Raw genomic sequence first — 23,528 nt, forward strand, 5'->3', positions numbered from 1 at the left:
GGGCCTCCTGGTACTACCCCAGAATGTTCCAATAGATTGAGTACATTGCCAAAATATAGGACACGACCCCTTGGTTACAAAAAGCCCCTTGGAAAGTCCCTGGGAATAACCTTTGGCAGAACCCCTTAATGACGTAAATTTGTACTTTCTCCACCCTGTTCCCCCCTTGCCCTTTTCTTATAAAAGCCTGTGAAAATTTGGGCTGGTTGCCGAATCTCCTCTGCACCATGCCTGGTGTATGAGTTTCGACCCCAGAGCCTCTGGTCTATGTGCTTTTTATGTGCTTTCTTGTCGTTGCTGTATTAAATCTTACTCTCTACATCTTAAGTTCGGTCTCAGTGTCTTCTTGGGTGTGAGGCTGTCCCGAGGCTTGAGTGAGAGTCTCCCTTTGGGAGTCTTAGAGTCTTTCAGGGTAAACACAGTGAAAATGGCCACCTTACCAAAAGCAATCTACAGATTCGGTGCAATTCCTATCAAAATTCCAACAAAAATGTTATAGACCTTGAAAGAGCAATTCTCAACTTCACATGTAAAAACAAAAAACCCAGAATATCTAAAACAACCCTGAATAATAAAAGAACTTCTGGAGGACCTCAAGCTGTACTACAGAGCAATTGTGATAAAAATTATATGATATTGATACTGAAATAGACAATGAAATTGAATCAAAGACCCAGAAATAAATACACACACCTATGCACAATTTATTTTTGGTAAAGAAGCCCAAACCATACAATGGAAAAAAGAAAACATCTTCAACAAATGGTGCTGGTCTAACTGGATGTCTGCATTTAGAAGAATGCAAATAGATCATATTTATAACCCTGTACAAAATTCAAGTCTAAGTGGATTAAGGACATCAACATAAAGCCAGACACACTAAATCTCATAGAAGAAAAAGTGGGGAAGAGCCTTGAATGCATTGGTACAGGAGACAACTTCATGAAATGGATCATGCTCTAAGATCAACAACTGATAAATGGAACCTCATGAAACTGAAAAGCTTCTGCAAGACAAAGGATAATGCCAATAGGACAAAATGGCAGCCTACAGATTCAGAAAAGATCATCACTAACCCAACATCCAACAGAGGGCTAATATCCAAAATATATAAAGAACTCAAGAAGTTAGACCCAATTTAAAAATGTGGTACAGGGTTAAACAGAATTCTCAACAGAGGAATCTCAAATAGCCAAGAAGCACTTAAAGAAATGTTTAACATTCTTAGTCATCAGGGAAATGTAAATCAAAACAACCCAATCAGAATGGCAAAGATTCTTAAAAACTCAAGCATCAGTGCATGCTGGCAAGAATGTGGAGAAACAGGAACACTCCTCCATTGCTGGTGGGATTGCAAGCTGGTACAACCACTCTTGAAGTCAGTCTTTGGGGGTTCTCAGAAAATGGGAAATAGTTCTATCTGAAGACACATCTGTACCACTCCTGGGCATATACCCAAAAGATGCTCTACCATACCACAAGGACATGTGTTCTACTATGTTCATAGCAGCTTTACTGATAATAGCCAGAAACTGGAAACAACCCAGATGTCCCTCAACTGAAGAATTGATACAGAAAATGTACACATGGAATACACAATGGAATACTATTCAGCTATTAAAAATAAGGATGTCATGAATTTTGCAGGCAAATGGATGGAACTAGAAAATATCATCCTGAGTGAGGCAACCCAGTCCCAAAAGGACATGCATGGTATGTACTCACTCATAAGTGGATATTACCCATAAAGTACAGAATATTCATGATACACCCCACAGATCCAAATAAGTTAAAGAAGGGAAGATGCTTCAATCTCACTTTGAAGGAGGAACAAAATAGTCATAAAAGGTAGAGGAAGGGAGCAAAGTGCCTGGGAGAGGGGAGGAGGGAGTAGTGGGGCAGGATCAGGTGTGAGGGAGATCTGCAGTTCCTTGGAGTTGCAGTTTGGGGAGGAATCTTTAGGAAGTCCCAGAGAACTGAGATAGAAGAGGCTCCCAGGAGTCAATGCAGCTGCCCTTAGTCAAGATGCCTAACTGTGAGGACATGGAACCTGAAGAACCCACCTCCTGTAGCCAGGCAGGAGCCCCAGTGGAGGTATTAGGACACAAACTCAACCACAAAAATTTCAACCCAAAATGTGTCCCGTCTAAAAGAAATGCAGGGGCAAAGATAGAGCAGAGACTGAAATAATGACCAACCAATAACTGGCCCAACTTGAAACTCATCCGATGGGCAAACACCAATCCCTGATGTTATTAATGATATGCTTGCAGACAGGAGCCTAGTATAAATGTCCTCTGAGAGGCTCTACCCAGCAGCTGACTGAAACAGATGCAGAGACCCACAGCCTAACATTGGACAGAGATCAGAGACTCTTATGGAAGAGTTTGGGGAAGGATTGAAGGCCCTGAAGGGGAGAACCCCATACAAATACCAACAGAGTCAATTAACCAGGACTCCTGGGAGCTCTTAGAGACTGAGGCACCAACCAAAGAACACACACAGGCTTAAAGGAGGCCCCAGGCAGATATATAGAAGATGTGCAGTTCAGTCTCCATGTGGGCCCCCCAACTGCAGTGGAGGCTATCTCTAAAGCTGTAGCCTGACTGTTCCCTGTGGTATCTGTTCCCCAACAGGGCTGACTTGACTGACACTGGTGAGAGAATATGCCTACCCTGACAAAGACTTGATGGGCCAGGGTGGGGGGATACCAGGAGGTTCACCTCAGAGGAAAAGGGGAGTGGGATGGAGGAGGATCTCTGTGAGGGAGGAACCTAGAGGGTGCAGAGTTTGATGTAAATAAATATATTAATTTTAAAAAGACACTTAAATGTAAGTTTCTCTCTTGCTTGCTCAGACACTATTACTATTCTTTTACATAACTCTTCCCCTTTCTTAATGCTTGTACCTAATGAAAGCTTTTCTTTACTCTAATTTTGCTTCATACTGACTCTTTCAAAATTCTTTTTTAATTTGTATATATCATTCTCTCATATTTTTTAAATTAAAATATAATTGCATAATTCCCCTTTACCTTTCCTCCCTTCAACTCCTCCTATACTCCTAACTACTTGTTCTCTATCTCAAATACACGGTATAGTGGTTATTCCTGGTTGTCAACTTGACTATATTTGGAATGAACTACAATCCAGAATTGGAAGGCTCACCAGTGACCCTTATCTGGAGGCTGGGAGATAGAAGTGTTTGATCTGGATCTTGGTATGGAGATCTTGAAGCATAGTGGCTATGGATTCCAGAAGATTAAGACAGGGAGATCTCTGAGTTCAAGGTCATCTGGGATTAAAGGTGTGGTGGCACACACCTTTAATCTGGGCCACACCTGCTGGAGACCATATAAGGACATTGGAAGAAGGGAGTCTCGATCCTGCTCCTTTGCCTGCTTGCCGTGTGGGACTGAGCAACTGCTAGATCCTTGGACTTCCATTCACAGCTACTACTGAACCATTGTTGGGAATTGGACTGCAGACTGTAAGCCATCAATAAATTCCTTTACTATATAGAGACTATCCATAAGTTCTGTGACTCCAGAGAACACTGACTAATACAGAAGTTGGTACCGGGAGTGGTTCTAGAGGAGCAGAAGTATAAGGATGAATCTTTTAAAATACTGGAATTGGCTTGTTGATCCACCAGCACCTTCAACTACTGAAACCTCTCCAGATTCTCTCCCCCCCTTGATCTCAGAGAATTTTGAAGACCCGTGGTTGAAACTATATTTCAAACTTAAAGAAGCTAATGCCCTTGATTTTCTTGAATTAGTTGATTCGGTATACAAAGCTTTCTACAAGATGGGGAAAAAATCGAAAAATGGTTTTACTGGCTGGCTGCTCTTAGCATCTGGGGAAAATGATGAATTAAAGGAAGGAGTTGTGTGATAAAATCGAAAGGCTCCAGACACAAGTAAACGATCTAAAAGTTGCTAAGTGTGTCCTTGAAGAAAATCTTCTCTCCTTCAGCCATAGAGCTCAAGTTGCAGAAAATCAAACTGAAACCCTCATTGTAAGGTTGGCTGAACTACAGCGAAAATTCAAGTCTCAGCCTCAGAGTGTGTCGACAGTTAAAGTAGGGGCACTAACTGGCAAAGAATGGGATCCTTATAACTTGGGATGGGGATGTGTGGGAAGACCCTGTTGAAGCTGAGAATTTTGAATCTTCAGATTCTCAAGGGTTTGCCCCACCTGAGGAAGTAGTACCCTCAGCCCCACCCCTTGAAATAATGCCTTCCCCACATGAGGAAATTAATTCTGCAGAGTCTGATAAACCAGCAGTGACTTTCACTGAAGAAAATGCCAGACAAGACAATATTGATGTTTCTCAAGGCCCGCCAATAATTTCTTCTAGACCTGTAACCAGACTCAAAGCAAACCAGGCTCCTAGAGGGGAGGTAGAAAGTGTAGTCCATGAGGAAATTCGCTACACTACTAAGGAGCTTAATGAGTTTGCTAACTCACTCAAGTAGAAACCTGGTGAATATGTGTGGGAATGGATTTTAAGTGTGTGGGATAAGGGTGGAAGGAACATAAAACTAGAGCAGGCTGAGTTTATTGACATGGGCCCTCTGAGTATAGATTCTAGGTTTAATACGGAAGCTCGCACAGTTAAAAAAAAAAAGCTGTCAAAAGTTTGTTTGAATGGTTGGCTGAAGTGTTTATCAAAAGATGGCCTACTGGAAATGACTTGGAAATGCCTGATATTCTGTGGCTTAGTGTTGACGAAGGGATTTTAAGACTTAGGGAAATTGCAATGCTAGAGAGGATATATTGTGTAAAACCTAATTTTCCACATTGTGAAGGTCCAGAAGATATGCCCTTTACCAACCCTGTAAGACACAAACTGGTGAGAGGGGCACCAGCATATTTGAAGAGTTTTGTTCTTGCCCTTTTCCTTGTGCCACCTTAGCATTGGAGATGCTGCTGCTCAATTAGATGAATTAAATTCAATGGGTTTAATTGGTCCCCTAAGTAACAAGGCCCAGGTGGCAGCATTGAATCGCCAGAGACAGGGTGACCCTAGTTATTATAATGGACAGCATAGACAAAACTATGTTTATAATAACAGACCCAGTAATGGTCAGCACAGGAGAGGTGAAATTTATAATGGCATGACTCGCTTGGACCTTTGGTACTGGCTAATCAATCATGGTGTTTCCAGGAACAAAATACATAGGAAGCGTACTGCATATTTGTTTGATCTGTCTAAGCAGAAAAATTCTCAAACAAATGAAAGAAAGGCTACATTAGATCGTGGTAAACAGCAATCTGGGCCAGTGAATCAATTTCCAGATTGGAGCCAGTTTACAGATCTGGAACCCCTTGAATGAAGGGGTGGCCAGGTTCCACTGAGGAAGGATCTTGATAAGACACCTAAAGGTTTTGCTGTTACCCTTTCTCCACTTCTTCCCCAGAGGAACCTATGGCCTTTTACAAGGGTAACTGTACACTGGGAGAAAGGAAATAAGCAGACTTTCCGGGGTGTATTGGATACTAGTTCTGAGTTGATACTGATCCCAGGAGATCCCAAGAAACATTGTGGTCCCCCAGTTAAAGTAGGGGCTTATGGAGAGCAGGTGATTAATGGAGTTTTGACTGATGTCTGACTCACAGTAGGTCCAGTAGGTCCCCGGACACATCCTGTGGTCATTTCCCTAGTTCCAGAATGTATAATTGGGATAGATATACTCAGAAATTGGCAGAATTCTCATATTGGTTCCATGAACTGTAGAGTGAGGGCTATTATGGTTGGAAAGGCTAAATGGAAGCCTTTAGAGTTGCCTCTGCCAAAGAAAATAGTGAATCAAAAACAGTATCGTATTCCTGGAGGAACTGCAGAAATTACTGCCACTATCAAGGACTTGAAAGATGCAGCGGTGGTGATTTCCATCACATCTCCCTTTAACTCTCCTATCTGGCCAGTGCAGAAAACAGATGGATCATAGAGAATGACAGCTGACTATCAAAAACTAAATCAGGTAGTAACTCTAATTGCAGCTGCTGTACCAGATGTAGATTCGTTACTTGAGCAAATTAACACATCTCTTGGCACTTGGTATGCGGCTATTGATCTGGCAAATGCCTTCTTCTCAGTACCTGTCCATAAGGGCCACCAGAAGCAATTTGCTTTCAGTTGGCAAGGCCAACAGTATACCTTCACAGTTTTGCCTCAAGGATATATTAACTCTCCTGCCCTGTGTCATAATTTAGTTAGAAGGGATCTTGATCGTTTGGATCTTCCACAAAATAGCACATTGGTACACTATATTGATGACATTATGCTGATTGGACCAAGTGAGCAGGAAGTAGCAACCATGTTGGACTCATTGGTAACACATATGAGTATCAGAGGATGGGAAATAAATCCAACCAAAATTCAAGGACCATCTACCTCAGTGAAATTCTTAGGAGTCCAGTGGTGTGGGGCATGTAGAGCTATTCCTTCTAAAGTGAAAGATAAGTTATTGCACCTGGCCCCTCCTACAACCAAGAAAGAAGCACAACATTTAGTGGGTCTATTTGGATTTTGGAGACAGCACATCCCTCACTTGGGTGTGTTACTCAGGCCTATTTACCAAGTGACTCGGAAAGCTCCTAGCTTTGGTTAGGGCCTAGAACAGGAGAAGGCCCTTCAACAGGTCCAGGCTACTGTGTAGGCTGCTCTACCACTTGTACCATCTGATCCAGCAGACCCGATGGTACTTGAGGTATCTGTGGCTGATAGAGATGCTGTTTGGAACCTCTGACAGGCCCCTGTAGGTGAATCACAGAAGAGACCTTTGAGATTTTGGAGCAAAGCTCTACCATCATCTGCAGACAACTATTCTCCCTTTGAAAAACAGCTCTTGGCCTGCTATTGGGCCTTAGTGGAAACTGAATGTTTGACAATAGGACACCAAGTTACTATGCGACCTGAACTACCCATCATGAGCTGGGTACTATCAGACCCTGCAAGTCATAAAATGGGACGCGCACAGCAGCAGTCTATTATCAAATGGAAGTGGTATATATGTGATCAGGCCAGAGCAGGTCCTGAAGGCACAAGCAAGTTACATGAAGAAGTTGCTCAAATGCCTATGGTTTCTATTCCTGTTACAATGCCATCTGCTGCCAAGCATGCGCCTATAGCCTCATGGGTTGTTCCTTATGATCTACTGACCGAAGAGGAGAAGACTAGGGCCTGGTTTACTGATGGCTCTGCACGTTATGCAGGCACCACCCAGAAGTGGACAGCTGCAGCATTACAACCCCTTTCTGGGACAACCCTGAAAGACACAGGTGAAGGGAAATCTTCACAGTGGGCAGAACTTCGGGCAGTACACGTGGAGTTATAGTTTGTTTGTAAAAAGAAATGGCCAGATGTACGATTATTCACTGACTCATGGGCTGTAGCCAATGGACTGGCTGGATGGTCAGGTACTTGGAAAGATCACAACTGAATTAGAAGCTCAGACTTCCCCCTGGTCATTTTGGGCTTCTAATGCCCTTAAACCAACAGGCTAAGAAAGGAATAACAATGTTAGGAGGGGTGATAGATCCAAATTATCGTGGAGAAACTGGATTGCCTCTCCACAATGGAGATAAGCAAGAATGTAGGAGATCCCTTAGGGCATCTCTTAATACTGTCATGTCCTGTGATTAAAGTTAATGGGAAACTACAACAGCCTAATCCAAGCAGGATGACAAAGGACACAGACCCATCAGGAATGAAGGTATGGGTCAATCCTCTAGGAAAAGAGCTGAGGTGCTTGCTAAAGGTGAGGTGCTTGCTAAAGGTGAAGGAAATACAGAATGGGTAGTAGAGGAAGGTAGTTATAAATACCAATTAAGGTGTGTAACCAGTTGCAGAAATAAGGGTTATAAAGTAATATGAATGTTCCTGTCTTATTTTGCTAATGAATACATTTGTCTTTCTTCCAATTTATTTAACATCAATTTGTATTTAGGTTGAGACACTAAAAGGATGTTCCCAAGGCACATTGCCCCATTGTAAATTTACAAATGCATCTGCGATTGTATGAGGGATAGTTATATCATGTTAGGCATATTCACAACCTTGTTATTTCACGTGAACATGAGATATTATTTGTGTCAAGTTGACAAGGGGTAGATTGTAGTGGCTATTCCTGGTTTTCAACTTGACTATATTTGGAATGAACTACAATCCAGAATTGAAAGGCTCACCAGTGACCCTAACCTGGAGGCTGGGAGATAGAAGTTTCTGATCTGGATCTTGGTTGGTATGGAGATGTTGAGGCATAGTGGCTAAGGATTCCAGAAGATTAAGATAGGGAGATCTCTGAGTTCAAGGTCATCTGGGATTAAAGGTGTGGTGGCACACACCTTTAATCTGGGCTACACCTTCTGCTGGAGACCATATAAGGACATTGGAAGAAGGGAGTCTTGCTCCCACTCCTTCGCTTGCTTGCCATGTGGGACTGAGTAACTGCTAGATTCTCGGACTTCCATTCACAGCTACTACTGAACTACTGTTGGGAATTCGTCTGCAGACTATGAATCATCAATAAATTCCTTTACTATATAGAGACTATCCGTAAGTTCTGTGACTCTAGAGAACCCTGACTAATACACATGGCCTCTGGTCTTTTTCTTTAATTGTTGTTACATATGCACATATACACTAGGAATATGTGTACATATTCCTACACATATAAATACAATCTGTTCAGCCTTAACGTTAGGATACCTAATGTGAGATTGCATCTTCTAGCTATATGAAGGAAGCCACACCTATAATACTGCAACAGTAAGGCTGCCTAAACAATACCTATGTAAGAGTAATAGCAATTGACATGATAAGAAGAGGAAAGTCATACTGGGCCCCAATACTAGACAAAGAACTACAAGCAAATCAGAAATGTTGACAACCAGAGAAATAGTTTTCCCCAGGGAAATGTACTACAATTAGTTATCTAACACCAAGTGGTGAAAGACCCCCGGAGGGCAGACACTCACTCAAGCCTCGGGACAGCCGCGCACCCAAGAAGACACTGAGACCGAACTTAAGATGTAGAGAGTAAGATTTAATACAGCAACGACAAGAAAGCACATAAAAAGCACATAAACCAGAGGCTCTGGGGTCGAAACTCATACACCCAGCATGGTGTAGAGGAGAATCGACGCCCGGCCCAAATTTTTCACAGGCTTTTATAGGAAAAGGCCAGGGGAAAAGTACAAGTTTTACGTCACCAAGGGGTCGTGTCCTATATTTTGGCAATGTACTTGATCTATTGGAATATTCTGGGGTAGTACCAGGAGGCCCCTATCTCAAAAATGTTCTTGGAACAGTCCTCAGTTAGGAGGGGTAGGACTAGGTTTGTTCCAGGAGACCCTTATCTAAAAAATGTTCCTGGAACAGTTTTCATTTGGGAGGGGGTCGGACTCTGGGGTGAAGAGTTACTCTGGGGTGAGAAGTTCAGGAGTGTTCCGGGAACAGTCCCTAGATGGGAGGGGTAGGAGGACCATGAGTTGAAGAGTTCAGGTGTCCAGTAATTTTCCTCTTTCATTGTCAGTTCTGAAATCATATACATATAACTAATATCGTATGAATTTCTTTTCTGTAGTATCAAGAATTTAGGCTGAATAAAGGTTTCTAAAAAGAACTACTCCGGCTGCTTTAGCTTTCATTGTAGGGCTGCATGCCTCACTGATCATGACAGTAGATGTGCTAGACACTGTTCTAAATAGATTACATATATTAGCTCATTTATTTCTTAGAATTCTATCCTGAAGAGATTATGTGTTAATTATCAACATTTTCCAGGAGAAGAAGTAAGGAACACATTCAGTAGCCCATTCAGAATCACAGATTCTAGTATATTGTCAGGTCAAATTCAAACATAGGCAATCCAGCTCTGGAGTACCTAACAGACACTATGGTATCATTCAGGAGGTAAAAAAGAATATCCTTAAGTTACTAAATTATTATCAAGTAGAAGAATTATATATTCTGTATTATTATTCAAAACCAGATCAAGAATGTGTGCTGCAAATTAAACCATTCGAAGTTATCACTACATCATTATGAATCTGCTCTGAGTGTGAATTCACACTCAATGGAAATTGAACAGAAGATGGATGAACAGGTAACTTTTTAAATGTTCTAAAATCTAGATCAAGAGCTAAGGACTACATATCACTCTTTAGGTAAACCAAATAGATAAGGACACGGCAGGGCTATGTGCATAGCTGTTAAATGCTGATGTTAGAACGTACTTTACATGACCACTCCAAACTGCCTAGGTACAACTTGACTAACCAAAATACTTGCCAATTATCCTTTACTTCATTAGAAAGGCATTTCTATATAATTTGCTTTGTGAAACTGCATGCTACTAACACGCATCTGATGCCATGTCACATAGTCCAAATAAAAACAGAAAGGGGAAGCACACCTGGCCTAATTACATTTTGGTTGCTATCAAGAAGTATTCTGAAAACAACAACAAAAAAAAAAAAAACCACTTGGGAGGAACAGTGTACTTTAGCCCCAAATTCCAATGTATAGTCTATTACAGCAAAGAGTCAAGGTAGCAGGAACTTAAAATAGCTAGTCACATCACATTCACACTCAAGAGCAGAGAGAAGAGAATACACACATGCCTACTCGTGTTAACCTTTCTCAATATTCTTACACAGTGCAGGGTTCCTTACATAGGGAATAGTGCCATCCACACTAGATTAAGTCTTCCCACATCAATTTATGTAATCAAGACAGTTCTCCCAGATCTGGCCACAGGCAAACCTAATCTAAACAATCCCCCTATGAGATTCTCTTTCCATGTGATTCTAAGTTAGAGCAAGTTTACAAAGTAACCATCACATATGGACCACTCAAATAGCCCTTAGTTTTAGCTGTCCCTCCCTTTAGGTGCCCTGTATTCCCTCTTCCCTCCAAATCTCTATTTCAACTTCTTAAAATATGTACACATATGAAAGAAACCTAAATGGAATCACCAAATAAAAGGGGTAAACAAAGCTCCAACTTAGACATATCTCTTACTACCAAATGAAACTTCCAGTGCTGGAAATAGTTTGTATCTAATTATATTGTTAACCAAATGGGCTCCATGGAAACATCCCTCCCCACCCCCCACAAAAAAAAACCCAAGGCTATTGTTTCCCACAAACTGATGGTAAGGTTCTATTGTTAAAAACAAGCTGGTGCCTACCTAGAGCCTTCACCCCTACTGATGTGTTCATGACATTCTGCCCACTACAAAGCAGAAAGATAAATACCAACCCAGCTACAACCCTTCTATCTACAATGGTAACCTGCCTGCAAGATATGCTGATGCAATAGTGACACAAGCTTCTGAGAGTAATCAACAACTATGTTTGCATGTAAGGCCCACTCCATGAGATGGAACCCATGCTTGACACTGCTTAGGTGCCCAAAAACCCACTGGCTAGGCCATGGACCCAGGGTAAAACCAAATACTACTGTCTTGCTAAAAGAACATAACAATAAAAAGATTCCTAATGACATTCTGCTATACCCATAGATTGGTTTTCACTCAGCCTTCATCAGAGAAGTTGCCTCCTGCAGTAGATGGAAACAAATACAGAGACCCATAACTGGGTGTACTGGCTTGTTTTGTGTCAACTTGACACAGCTGGAGTTATCACAGAGAAAGGAGCATCATTTGAGGAAATGCCTCCATGAGATCCAGCTGTAAGGCATTTTCTCAATTAGTGATCAAGGGGGAAAGGCCCCTTGTGGGTGGGGCCATCTCTGGGCTGGTAGTCTTGGGTTCTATAAGAGAGCAGGCTGAGCAAGTCAGAGGAGGCAAGCCAGTAAAGAACATCCCTCCATGGCCTCTGCATCAGCTCCTGCTTCCTGACCTGCTTGAGTTCCAGTCCTGACTTCCTTGGTGATGAACAGCATTATGGAAGTGTAAGCTGAATAAACCCTTTCCTCCCCACTTGCTTCTTGATCACGATGTTTGTGCAGGAATAAAAACCCTGACCAAGACACTGGGCAATGTGCAGAGAGGGACGACCTTGAAACACTCAGTCCTAAATGGAAGGTTTTCATCAGATCCCTTCCTTCAGGGCTTAAGGAACTCTGTGGAAGAGGCAGAAAGAGTGTGAGGTTGGGCCTGGTGAGATGGCTCAGTGGGTAAGAGCACCTGACTGCTCTTCTGAAGGTCTGGAGTTCAAATACCAGCAACCACATGGTGGCTCACAACCATCCTTAACGAGATCTGACTCCCTCTTCTGGAGTGTCTGAAGACAGCTACAGTGTACTTACATATAATCAATAAATAAATCTTTAAAAAAAAAGAGTGTGAGGTTAGAGGTAACCAAGGGTACAAGGCCATGACTCATAACAATATACATGTTTTACATCATTGCTAAGTGCAGAAGTATTTCATAAATATGTATCTTCACTATGTCAAATGAACTATGGTGTATATATATATATATATATATATATATATATATATATATATATATATTGGTTTTTTGAGGCAGGGTTTCTCTGTACAGCCCTGGCTGTCCTGGAACTCACTTTGTAGACCAGGCTGGCCTCGAACTCAGAAATCCGCCTGCCTCTGCCTCCCAAGTGCTGGTATTAAAGGCGTGCACCACCACACCTGGCCGAACTATGGTATTTTTAATGTCTCATTAACTTTTGAAATACTGTTGAGCAGAACTCATGAGCTTGGTTTTATAATTTAATCAATGGATTTCAACTAAATATTTTAAAATGCTTGAGCTAAGACCACTTTTTCTTATTGTTTCCAAAGCATTTCTGGCTTTATGCTGCCAAAAATAGAAGTTTTCTGTCTTTTCAGTTCTCTGATCATCTTTACTCATGATCTTTCCTTTCACATGATGTCAGCTACTCTGTCCCATAGTTAAACTGTTATTTGCATCACAGTCAAAGACTTTGGAAATTTTATGCATTTATTAGTTTGCACTTACTTGTTTTAAGCACATGTGTATGCACGTGCATGCATGCCATGTTGTGGAGGTCCGAAGATAACCTGTGGGAGTTGCCTCTCTCCTACCCTTTACCATGAGGCTCTCAGAGATCAAGTTCAGGCCTTCATGCTTGCTAAGTTCTTGGTGGTGCCTTTGCTGACTGAGCCAACTCGCAGGCCCCCAAATCTCATATTCATGCAGTCTATGTCACCTTTAGTAACTCTATTTAAACACTAGTAAAATTCACCAATTATAGGTTCATCTCATACTTTTCATTACATCATCCTTTTATATCCTTTCGTGTGTGTGTGTATGTAAATCTTCATAATTATCCATTCCACACATCTTCAGCTGTCCTGGAAATCTCTTCCTTGGCAAATAGACAAAACTAGCTAAATCAAATTAACTCATTAATTTTCTCAAACAATTCAGTTGGCATAAGGCAAAAGCATGAAATTTGACCAGAGTAGAGTAGGGTAGCTCTGGCAGCTTTTTATGGAGTATCACTGGCCTGCATGGTGAAAATGAATTTATAGTGAATCATTTGTGTGTCAGAGTTCAAAGAATATAGCTAGGAAAGGTATCTATAATGAAGGAAAGATACATATGAAATTTCAAAACTCAATGTAAAAATCGAGACATCTGTCAGAAGGCTATACTGCAGAACACACAACTTAGGTCATCAAACAAGGAAAAAAATCAAGCTAGTTCCCAACTTGAAGTTTCACCCCTACTTGCTAGCATTTATGGTTCTGGGAGGTATTTTGTATATTATCAGAGGAGAAAAGTAAGGATCTATTTCACCTAGCTACAAATCCTGGAATCTACAACAGAGACCTGCCTGCCACATTTATGACTGAAATACTGGCACAAAGCTTGTGGGAGGACCAGCTACTTTTTAATGTTGGATTTAAGGCCCATTCCATGAGACAGATCCTACACCTTACAATGATAAAGTGGCCAAGAACCTCAGACTAGACAGGTCACAGGCCTTGGGGAAAACCTTCAACTATTATTCTACTAAAGGACCATAGCAAGAAAATGAATCCTAATGACATACGGCTATACCACAGACTAGTTCCTCAGTCGACCGACATCAGAAAAGCTTCTTGCAGTAGGTTTTAGTTAATGGAGACACACAGCTGGGCAATATGTAGAGAGAAAGAGACTTTGGAGGACTCAGTCCTAAATGGGATGTCTTTATCAAACCCCTTTTCCTCAAGGCTTAGGAATCTATGTGGAAAAAGAGGTAGAAATATTTTAAGTGTCAGAAGTGGTGGGTGACAGTAAGGAAACAACATCATTCTGATACAACTCACAGAGTCGGTGACATCACACAGAAAATAAAATAAAACTGAACAAATTCAAGCCAGACAATTCTACTACTAACCAAAAAACTACTTGCAATTGATTTCCTGCTGGAAAGGGAAAATCAATTTTCTTCCATGGAGTGTCATGGGAATAACAACATACCCCAGGGTCAGTCCCATAAGTACTTGGCCATCACAAGACAGACTCCATGATTTTTGTGTTTGCTTTTTGTTTTGCTTTGCTATTTTGTCTTATTGGGGTTTTGTTTGTTTTGAATTCATTTTGGGGGTTTATTTTTGTTTTGTTATTGTTTTGAGAAAGGGTGAAGGAAGTATGAAGTTGGGTAGGAATGAAAGCTGGGAGGATCCTGGAGGAGTTGGATAAGGGGAACAAATATAATCAAAACACACCATCTAAACATTGAAATAAAGAATTAAGTATTCCATGGCTTATACTATTAACTAAAAGAAAGAGTCCTTGATAAAAACCAATAACTTAAATAAGATTAAGAGTTTTCTAAATAGTAGCCAAAATGTCTCAGATGAAATGAAAAAAAAATTCTCCTTGTATCGAGTTATGGAAGCCCTAACCTGAATGAGACAATATAATTAACTAAACAAAAATACCAAGATGACCTCAAGGATTTAAAGGGAGAGGATATGAGAGTTACTGAAAAGAAAGGGGAATAGGGAAAGTTAAATAAATATATTTTAATTAAAATAAAAATCTGGTTTTTGAAAAAAAGCCACATAAAATTCTTCAACAAGCAATTAAAAATAATCTTGAAACAAATTCAAAAATAGTGGAAAATATCAGCAAAGAAATGATTCAGTTTCAATTTAAAAACCTAAAATGCAAATTGTATGCCTAACACAATAGCGAGTGTCTTTTAAACAGCTATCTGCACTCAACAGTAGAGTGCGGATAAAGCAGCAGAATTATCAGAGTTGAAGGCAGAATTTAGATTTCCCTGGTCTTAACCATCAAAAAATAGAGGAAACACAGACTCTTGGACATCTGTGGAGAATAACAAATGATCAAAAATTTGTCTATATTGTCACAGATCTAGATCTCTAGAAGAAAAAAATGGAATGAAAAGAAAACAATAATATGGAGTCTGTTCGTGAGAAGCTGGTATAAAAGAAAATCTGAGACCTTACTTTCTACAGTGGGGATGCAAAATTCAACAATAATACACAGACTGATTTCTTCCAAGAGAAATCCAGAAACCAGCCTAATACATCTCAGGCAAGCATGGATCCGGCCATAATAAAGTCAAGATGAAAGGCTGTGGTACTTACTCTCCATGATCTCACTGTCCAGCTCAGTAGAGTATAATCGGGAGCAAACTCAACTGTTGGCTTCTTTCTGGAGAAGGAAAAAAATAAAAGACAAAACATATGTTGAACATATGGACTTACAGGGGTGGGGGTGGCTCTGTGTATGTGGAACTAAGTTACATCTCCCTTGAGTAGAAGCACTGATATTAAAAGGGGCCAGGTGGAGGGGCCATTGAAAATAACACAAATATTTAGGCTAAACCCCCACCCCACTACCCCCACAAAGTATGAAACCACAGAGAAAAAATTTCCAACTCTAAAATTCTCCTTGAGAAGGAAAAGAGTTGGAATTTATGTCTAAATTCTGTCTTTTCAGAGAGCTACCCAAGGTAGAGGCTCAACTACCACCACTCTAAGAAGAACACTCTAAAGAAGCAGAATGTTCACCATGTCTCAAAGGCAACTGAGAATAAAATGGATTTCTATGACTCGTTGCTGCTCCATTTGAAATGTAGAACAGTTTAATACAACTTAGTGACTTCTATTTTAAGAGAAAGGGAAGAACAGAGTAAGGTGAATATTCATATTTTTATTTTTTAAGGCTACTTCCCACAGAAATGCTTTCTGTTTCACCAGTAAACTCACATTGTTTTAATACATTTTTAATTAAAATAGAATTATATCACTTTCCTCCTTCCTGTTCTTCCCATCAGATCCTCCCAGGTATTTTCTCTCTAACACTTCCCAGGACCCGTACTCTCAGAATGATAGTCTTCGTTTCTTGGATTCTTATTGTTACATTAGTATGTATATATGCAAAAATATATAAATACAACATGCTAAATCCAGTTTTGTTTTCTGGGTCCATACAGTTTCTGGGTAACCACTTTATATTGGATAATCAATAAGGGGCCTCATCCCTGGGAGAAGCTAATTTTCTATGTCTCATCGGTTCCTAATTGCCCATAGTTCTTTGTGTAAGGGTAGAACCCTGTGAAACTTTGCCTCTTCCACATTAGCGTGTCTACTAATATTGCCATTATTCAGCTGTTTAAGCAGTCATTTCTAGAAAAGACTGTTTCATAGCTCTCTTCTAGATATTCTGGTTCTTAGAATTTTTTCCTGCCCTTCTTCATTGATGCTCCCTAATCATAAATGCAAAAGCAGGGATGTAGGTGATCTAATAGGGCTGGGCTATCCACAAGCCCATGATATCCTCATTGTGACCAGTTATCTTCTGTGATGGTTTTCAAAGCTTCTTTGATGTGGATGGTGGCTGTACTTATATGTGGGTATAAGGATACCATTAATAATGTACTAAGGAATGCTGGTCTAGCAAAGCGGTGGTAGTAGATTCTTTTCTAAGGTCCATGACTTCATTAGCCCTGAGAAGATAGATTTTCAGTATAAAGTATGATTTCCCTCCTCATGAATGAGCCTTGAAGCCAACTAGACAGTTGTTGGTTACCACCATCATGTATGCCACATGTTGTGGATATCTTGGCATGCTGGTCATTGTTGTGATTCACAGCTATTGCAGTAAGATACAACTATTAATTTCTTCTCTCCATTGGCAATTTGTATAGTATTTTCTGGTACCATGAAAGCTACACTACAAGAAGGAAGCTTTCAGGTTAGAACCAGCTCAAATCATCCAAGCCCTGTGTCCGAACGAAGTGTGCAGTGTGTTTAGTAATACACCAAGAAACAACGAAAGGCAGTATCAATGGTTTATATTGTTTTAGGAGTCAATTGGTCTACCCTGCCCAACTATGCAAAAGGAGCTTACTCATGCCTAGTATTAGAGGTATTATTATTATTATTTGTTGTTGTTGTTGTTGTTATTATTGTTGTGCTATTAGTCTATGGTTCTTGTGGGAAACACTGACCACTGACAGCTCGGGTATCAGGTAGCATAATTCTCTTTCTTCTCTCTCTCTCTCTCTCTCTCTCTCTCTCTCTCTCTCTCTCTCTCTCCCCACACACACACACACACACACACACACACACACACACACGTATGAAGGATTGTGGGAGGGGGTGCCCAGGATAGGGCAGGGAGTGGGATGTAAAATGAATAAGAAAAAAAAATAAAACCAGCAGCTTTAAAAGTGCAATACCACAGAGAAAGCAAACATTGTAAAAAAACAAATCAGGGGGAAAAATGAGTAAATCTTTGGATGAGGAGCCCACATACCCAATCCAGAGTCTGAGAATTATAGCAGCTTTTTTCTGTAATAGCCAGAAACTGGAAACAACCTAGATGACTCTCAAAGAATACATAAGGAAAAATGTGGTACATCTACACAATGGAATATTATTCAGCCATTAAAAACAAAGACATCATGAATTTTGCAGGCAAATAGATGAAATTTGAGAATACCAACCCAAGTGAGGTAACCCAATCCCAAAAGGACATGCATGGTATGTACTCACTTATAAGTGGACATTAGCCATAAAATATGGGATACCCATGCTACACTCCACAGAACCAAAGAAGCTAAACAAGAAGGAAGGCACAAGTGAGGATGCTTGAATCTTACATAGAAGGGGAAATAAAAAAAAAGTCATAAGATTCAAATGGAGGAAGGAACCTTGTTTGGAGGTGGTATGGGGAGGTGGATGGTATGGTTCAGGATAAGGTGTGGGGAGGGACAGGAAAGATGGCCACGAGAGTGAATGCAAATCTGCAACTGACGGGGGTGTGCAGTGGGGGGCATCTGCAGAACATGACAGAGACTTGGGATAAGTGAGGCACCCAAGAGTCAATGGAGATGACCACTGCTGTGACTCTCAGCATTGGAAATATGGAACCTGAAGAGGCCACTTCCTATAGCCAGTCAGGAACCCCAGTAGAGCAATAGGGACCCTAACCCACCCACAAAACTTTTGACCCCAGATGTATCCTGTTTATAAGAAATCCAGAGACTGGGAGATGGAGCAGGGATTGAGGGAATGGCCAACAATGACTGGCCCAACTTGAGACCCATCCTATGGGCAAGCACCAATCCCTGACACTATTAATGATATTCTGTTATGCTTGCAGACAGGAGTCTAGCATAGCTGTTCTCTGAGAGGCTCCACCCAGCAGCTGACTCAGACGGATGCAGACACACACAGCCAAACAGTGAATAGAACTTGGGAACTCTTATGGAAGAGTTGGGGGGAAGGATTTAGGGAATAGGAACTCTGCAGGAAGACCAACAGAGTTAACTAACCTGGACCCTTGGGGCTCTCAGAGGCTGAACCACCAACCAAAGGGGTACACAGGCTGGATGTAGGCCTGAACCTAGGCCTCCTTAATTATATGTAGCATATATCCAGCTTGATCTTCATGTGGGTTCTGAACAACTGGAGCAGAGGCTGTCCCAAAAGCTGTTGCCTGTCTATTGTATTTGTTCTTCTAGTTGGGCTGCCTTCTCTGGCCTCAGTGGGAGAGGATGTGCCTAGCTTCAGAGACTTGATTGCCAGGGTAGAGGGGGATACCCAGGGTGACCTCCACCTGCTTAGAGGAAATGGGGAGTGGGAATGGAGAAAGGATTGTAGCAAAGAGTGACCGGGATGGGGCAGTGAGTGTAAATGTAAAGTGAATAAGTTAAAAAATTAAATAAATAAAAAATAAAATTTACTGTAAAAACAAACAAACAAAAAACCAAAATACAACAGCTTCAAAAGTGCAATACCACAAAGAGACACCAGAGGGAGCAAAACATTGTAAAATCAGGGGGAAAAAAATTACCAAATCTTCCACATACCCAATCCAAAAGTCTGAGAGTTCCCCAAGTAGCCTCCAAAATCTCTAACCTCTGAATAGCTTGTGTAAGTTTTCTTCCAACCAGTAAAAAAGCCCATCAGTAAAAACTTATAGAGGAGAATATTTTCTCAAACAGGGAGGTATGAAATAGAACAAAAACACATGACTCATACCATACTACACACACACATCTCATCACATCACATCACATCACATCACATCACATCACATCACATCACATCACATCACATCACATCATGAAAATTTGCAGGCAAATGGATGTTACTTGGGAAAAAAATCATCCCAAGTGAGGTAACCTAGACCCAGAAAAATAAATATGGTATGCATTAGTTTATATGTGGATATAGGCCATTAAATAAATGTTAACCAAGCTATAATCCATAGATCTAGAGAGGCTAAGTATAGTGGAAAAGACTAGAGAAAACACATGGATCTCTCTAGGAGAGGGATGTAGAATAGATTTTTATGAGTGGTCTATGACCTGGGGTAGGACAGGAATGGGAGGATCAGGTGGGCAGTGAGGGGGAAACAGGGTTGAGGGAAGAATGCAGTGAAATAAAACTAGAATTGAGGCGCATTGGAGGGGTGGTGTGGCAACTTCTTAAAACATAGGAAAGGGATCCCAATGTAGTCTCTAAATAATGAGGGAGACAGAGTTCAAATTGACCATCCAGTCTCAAGCTACCAGTACTGGGACTAGGTTACAACCAATTGAGTTGTTGGCCAAAGAGATTCCACAGAAATCCCCAAACAACCCAGGCTGTTGCCAAGAAAATTCTCTCTTAAAACTGATCAAGTGCTGAAGACAACACCTATACAACTTATTTAACATGGAAAGGTTGAGCTAGTGCCTATATAGAATCTTCATTTCTACATTCTAATGTCTTTGGTATGGGAAGGTTACCAAAGAGAAACATAAATACCAACCCAGCTATAAAACTTTAGATCTATAATGCTATTCTGCCGGCAAAATTTGCTAGGGCTATGATGGTACAAAGCTATGGGGGTAACCAACTAATATCTGATTTGACTTAAGGCCCACTCCACTAGATACAACCAACAACTGACTGTGGTGATTTGAGTATGTTTGGCCCAAGGAATGGTACTATTTGGAGGTGTGGCCTTGTTGGAGGAAGTGTGTCACTGTCGGTGTGGCCTTAAGACCCTCTTTAACCTCATGGGAGCCTGTCTTCTCCTGGCAGCCTTCAGATGAAGAGGTAGAAGTCTCAGCTCCTCCTGCACCATGCCTGCCTGGATGCTGCCATGTTCCTGCCTTGATAGTAATGAACTGAACTTCTGAATATGTAAGCCAGCCCAGATTAAAGAATTGCCTTGGTCATGGTGTCTGTTCACTGCAGTAAAATCCTAAGACATATAGGGTTTCTTGGAGAGGGGAATTGGGCAGGGCATTACCGGATGGCCTGATTTGGGGGCAAGCTTGAGGAGTGGTGTTTTTTTCTGTAGGGTAGGGCCTGGTTACTCTCCTGGTTACTGCCTGGGGGTGGAGGCTGTGAATGGCTGTAATGGCAGTTTGAGAAGTCTGGGAGTAGGACCTGGCCAGTGAAGCTCCTCATGCAGGGCCCTGGAAACTCCTGTGACTCAAGATGTGAAGCCTGATTTGAAGGGGTCCCTGCCACCAAAGTAGTCTAAGAGCCTGGCAGCAAGAGGTCTCCAGGGACATGACTGACAAGGAGTGAGTTTAGGGCAGGGAAAGCCCTCCTGCCACCAAACTGTCACAGTCAACACACTGCTCTCGCAGGGGACCCAGGATTTGGTTCTGAGCATCCACATAAGTGGCTCACAATCCTCTGTAACTCCAGTTCCAGGAGATCCTTTAGGGACCTGCACACACATGCACATGAGCTTACACAGGCATCAATTTAAAAACAAAACAAAAATTTAAAAAGGTATTCCTTAAATCCTATATGATTCAAAGCAATTTATAATGGTATGGCTGGCAAGCATCACATAGATTGGATAAAACCTGGTGCTAGAAGATTAAATACAAAATAAAATATACTAAATTAAAAGAGAAAGGATAGTGTCAGTTTCAATAATAGTCTAGCCAGAGTCTAAGAACAAATAAAGCAAACATACAGTCTTTGAGAGTAGCCAGTTCATCCCAAACCCTGTGTATGAATGGAAAACCATGTGTCTTAGTCAGGGTTACTATTGCTGTAACTATATGACCAAAGCAATTTGGGGTGGACAGGGTTTATTTGGCTTACACTTCCACATTGTAGTTTGACATTGCAAGAAGTCGGGACAGGAACTCAAGCAGGACAGAAACCTAGAGGCAGGAGCTGATGCAGAGGCCATGGAGGGGTGCTGCTTGCTTTTCATGGCTTGCTCAGCCTGCTTTCTTATAGAACTCAGAATCACCAGCCCAGCTATACCACCACCCAGAATAGGCTGGGCCTTCTCAATCAATCAATAATTAAGAAAATGCACTACAGACTTGCCTACAGACCCATCTTATGGAGGCATTCTCTTAATTGAGGTTCCTTCCTCTCAGATGACTTTAGCTTGTATCAAGTTATCATAAAACTAGCAATACTCCTCCATCACTGGTGGGATTGCAAACTGATGCAACCACTCTGGAAATCATTCTGGCAGTTCCTCAGAAAACTGGAAATAGTTCTATCTGAAGACACAGCTATACCTCTCCTGGGCATATACCCAAAAGATGCTCCACCATACTCTAAGGAAACATGCTCCACCAGGTTCATAGCAGCCTTATTCGCAATAGCCAGAAACTAGAAGCATCCCAGATGTCCCTCAACTGAAGAATGGATACAGAAAGTGTGGTTCATTTACACAATGGAATACTACCTTGCTATTAAAAACAAGAACAGTATGAATTTCTCAGGCAAATGGATGGAACTAGAAAGTATCACCCTGAGTGAGGTAACCCAGACTCAAAAGTACATCCAAGTATGTACTCACTGATAAGTGGGTATTAGCCAGAAAGTACAGAATACCCATGATACACCCCACAGACCATAAGAAGTTAAAAAAGAAGGAAGGCCTAAGTGAGGATGCTTCAATCTCACTTAGAAGGAGGAACAAAATAATCACAAGAGGCAGAGGGTGGGAGGGAGGGAGGGTGGGAGGGATCAGGCATTGGAAGGGAGGGTACAGGAGAGAAGCCCAGAGGGCCAGGAGAATGAATGGAAATATGCTGACTCTGGGGATGAGAGGTGGGGGGACACTCTACAAAGTACCAGAAACTTGAGAAGCGAGAGACTCTTGGGACTCAGTGGAGGTGACCTTAGCCAAAATGTACAACAGAGGGGAAGGGTCCCCTTCCAGTAGATAGACAGAGCCTCAAGTGGAGGGACAGGGTTACTAACCCACAGTCAAAATTTCTGACCCAGAATTGTTCCTATCTAAAAGAACTGCAAGGAAAAAATGGAGAAGAGATTAACAGAAATGCCATCCAGTGACCAGCACAACTTGGAATCCATCACATGGGGAGGCACCAATGTCTGACACTATTACTGGTGCTATGATGTGCTTATGGGCAGGAAACTAGCATGGCTGTCCTCTGAGAGGCTCTACCAACAGCTGACTGAGACAGATGCAGATACTTATAGCCAGCCAATGATTAGACTGAAGTCAGGGACCCCAATGGAAGAGTTTGGGAACTGACTTAAGCAGCTGAAGTGGATGGCAACCCCATAGAAAGACCAACAGTATCAAATAACCTAGACCCCTGGTAGCTCCCAGAGACTAAGCCACCAACCAAAAAACACACACCAGCTGGTCTGAGGCCCCTGGCACATATGTAGCAGAGGACTGACCTGCCTTGGCTGGCCTCAGTGGGAGAGGATGTACCTAATCCTGTAAAGACTTGATGCCTCAGAGGAGGGGAATGGCCAAGGGGGGGGCACCCTCTCAGAGGAGAAGGGGAGGGGGAATTGGGTCAGGAACCCTAGGACAGGGGGACCGAAAGGGGGAACAACATTTGGGATGTAAGTAAAATAATTTTAAAATAAACTAGCTATCACACAATGTAACCAAAAATGTCCGTTTTGAATGCTAAATTCCAGCTACTTCACCGAAGCTGTTTATCAGGTTTAGGAGTTCTCTGGTGGAATTTTTAGGGTCACTTATATATACTATCATATCATCTGCAAAAAGTGATATTTTGAGTTCATCTTTTCCAATTTGTATCCCCTTGATCTCCTTTTGTTGTCG

The 23,528-nt window shown here is 41.5% G+C and overlaps 1 protein-coding gene across 3 annotated transcripts in view; it reads right to left on the reverse strand.

Moving 5' to 3' along the window:
* Window positions 1–23,528, reverse strand: part of Zc3h12b (zinc finger CCCH-type containing 12B) — a 189,975-nt gene that overhangs the window by 141,036 nt on the left and 25,411 nt on the right. For all 3 annotated transcript variants that reach the window (XM_085838112.1, XM_021153442.3, XM_085838111.1), the window contains exon 2: window positions 15,575–15,641. The gene's annotated coding sequence lies outside the window, so the exon portion shown is untranslated. The remainder of the gene's footprint in view (window positions 1–15,574; window positions 15,642–23,528) is intronic.

Source organism: Mus caroli, unplaced genomic scaffold (genome assembly GCF_978045245.1).
Source record: "Mus caroli unplaced genomic scaffold, Mus_caroli_1 scaffold_5, whole genome shotgun sequence".
NCBI classification, from domain to species: Eukaryota; Metazoa; Chordata; class Mammalia; order Rodentia; family Muridae; genus Mus; species Mus caroli.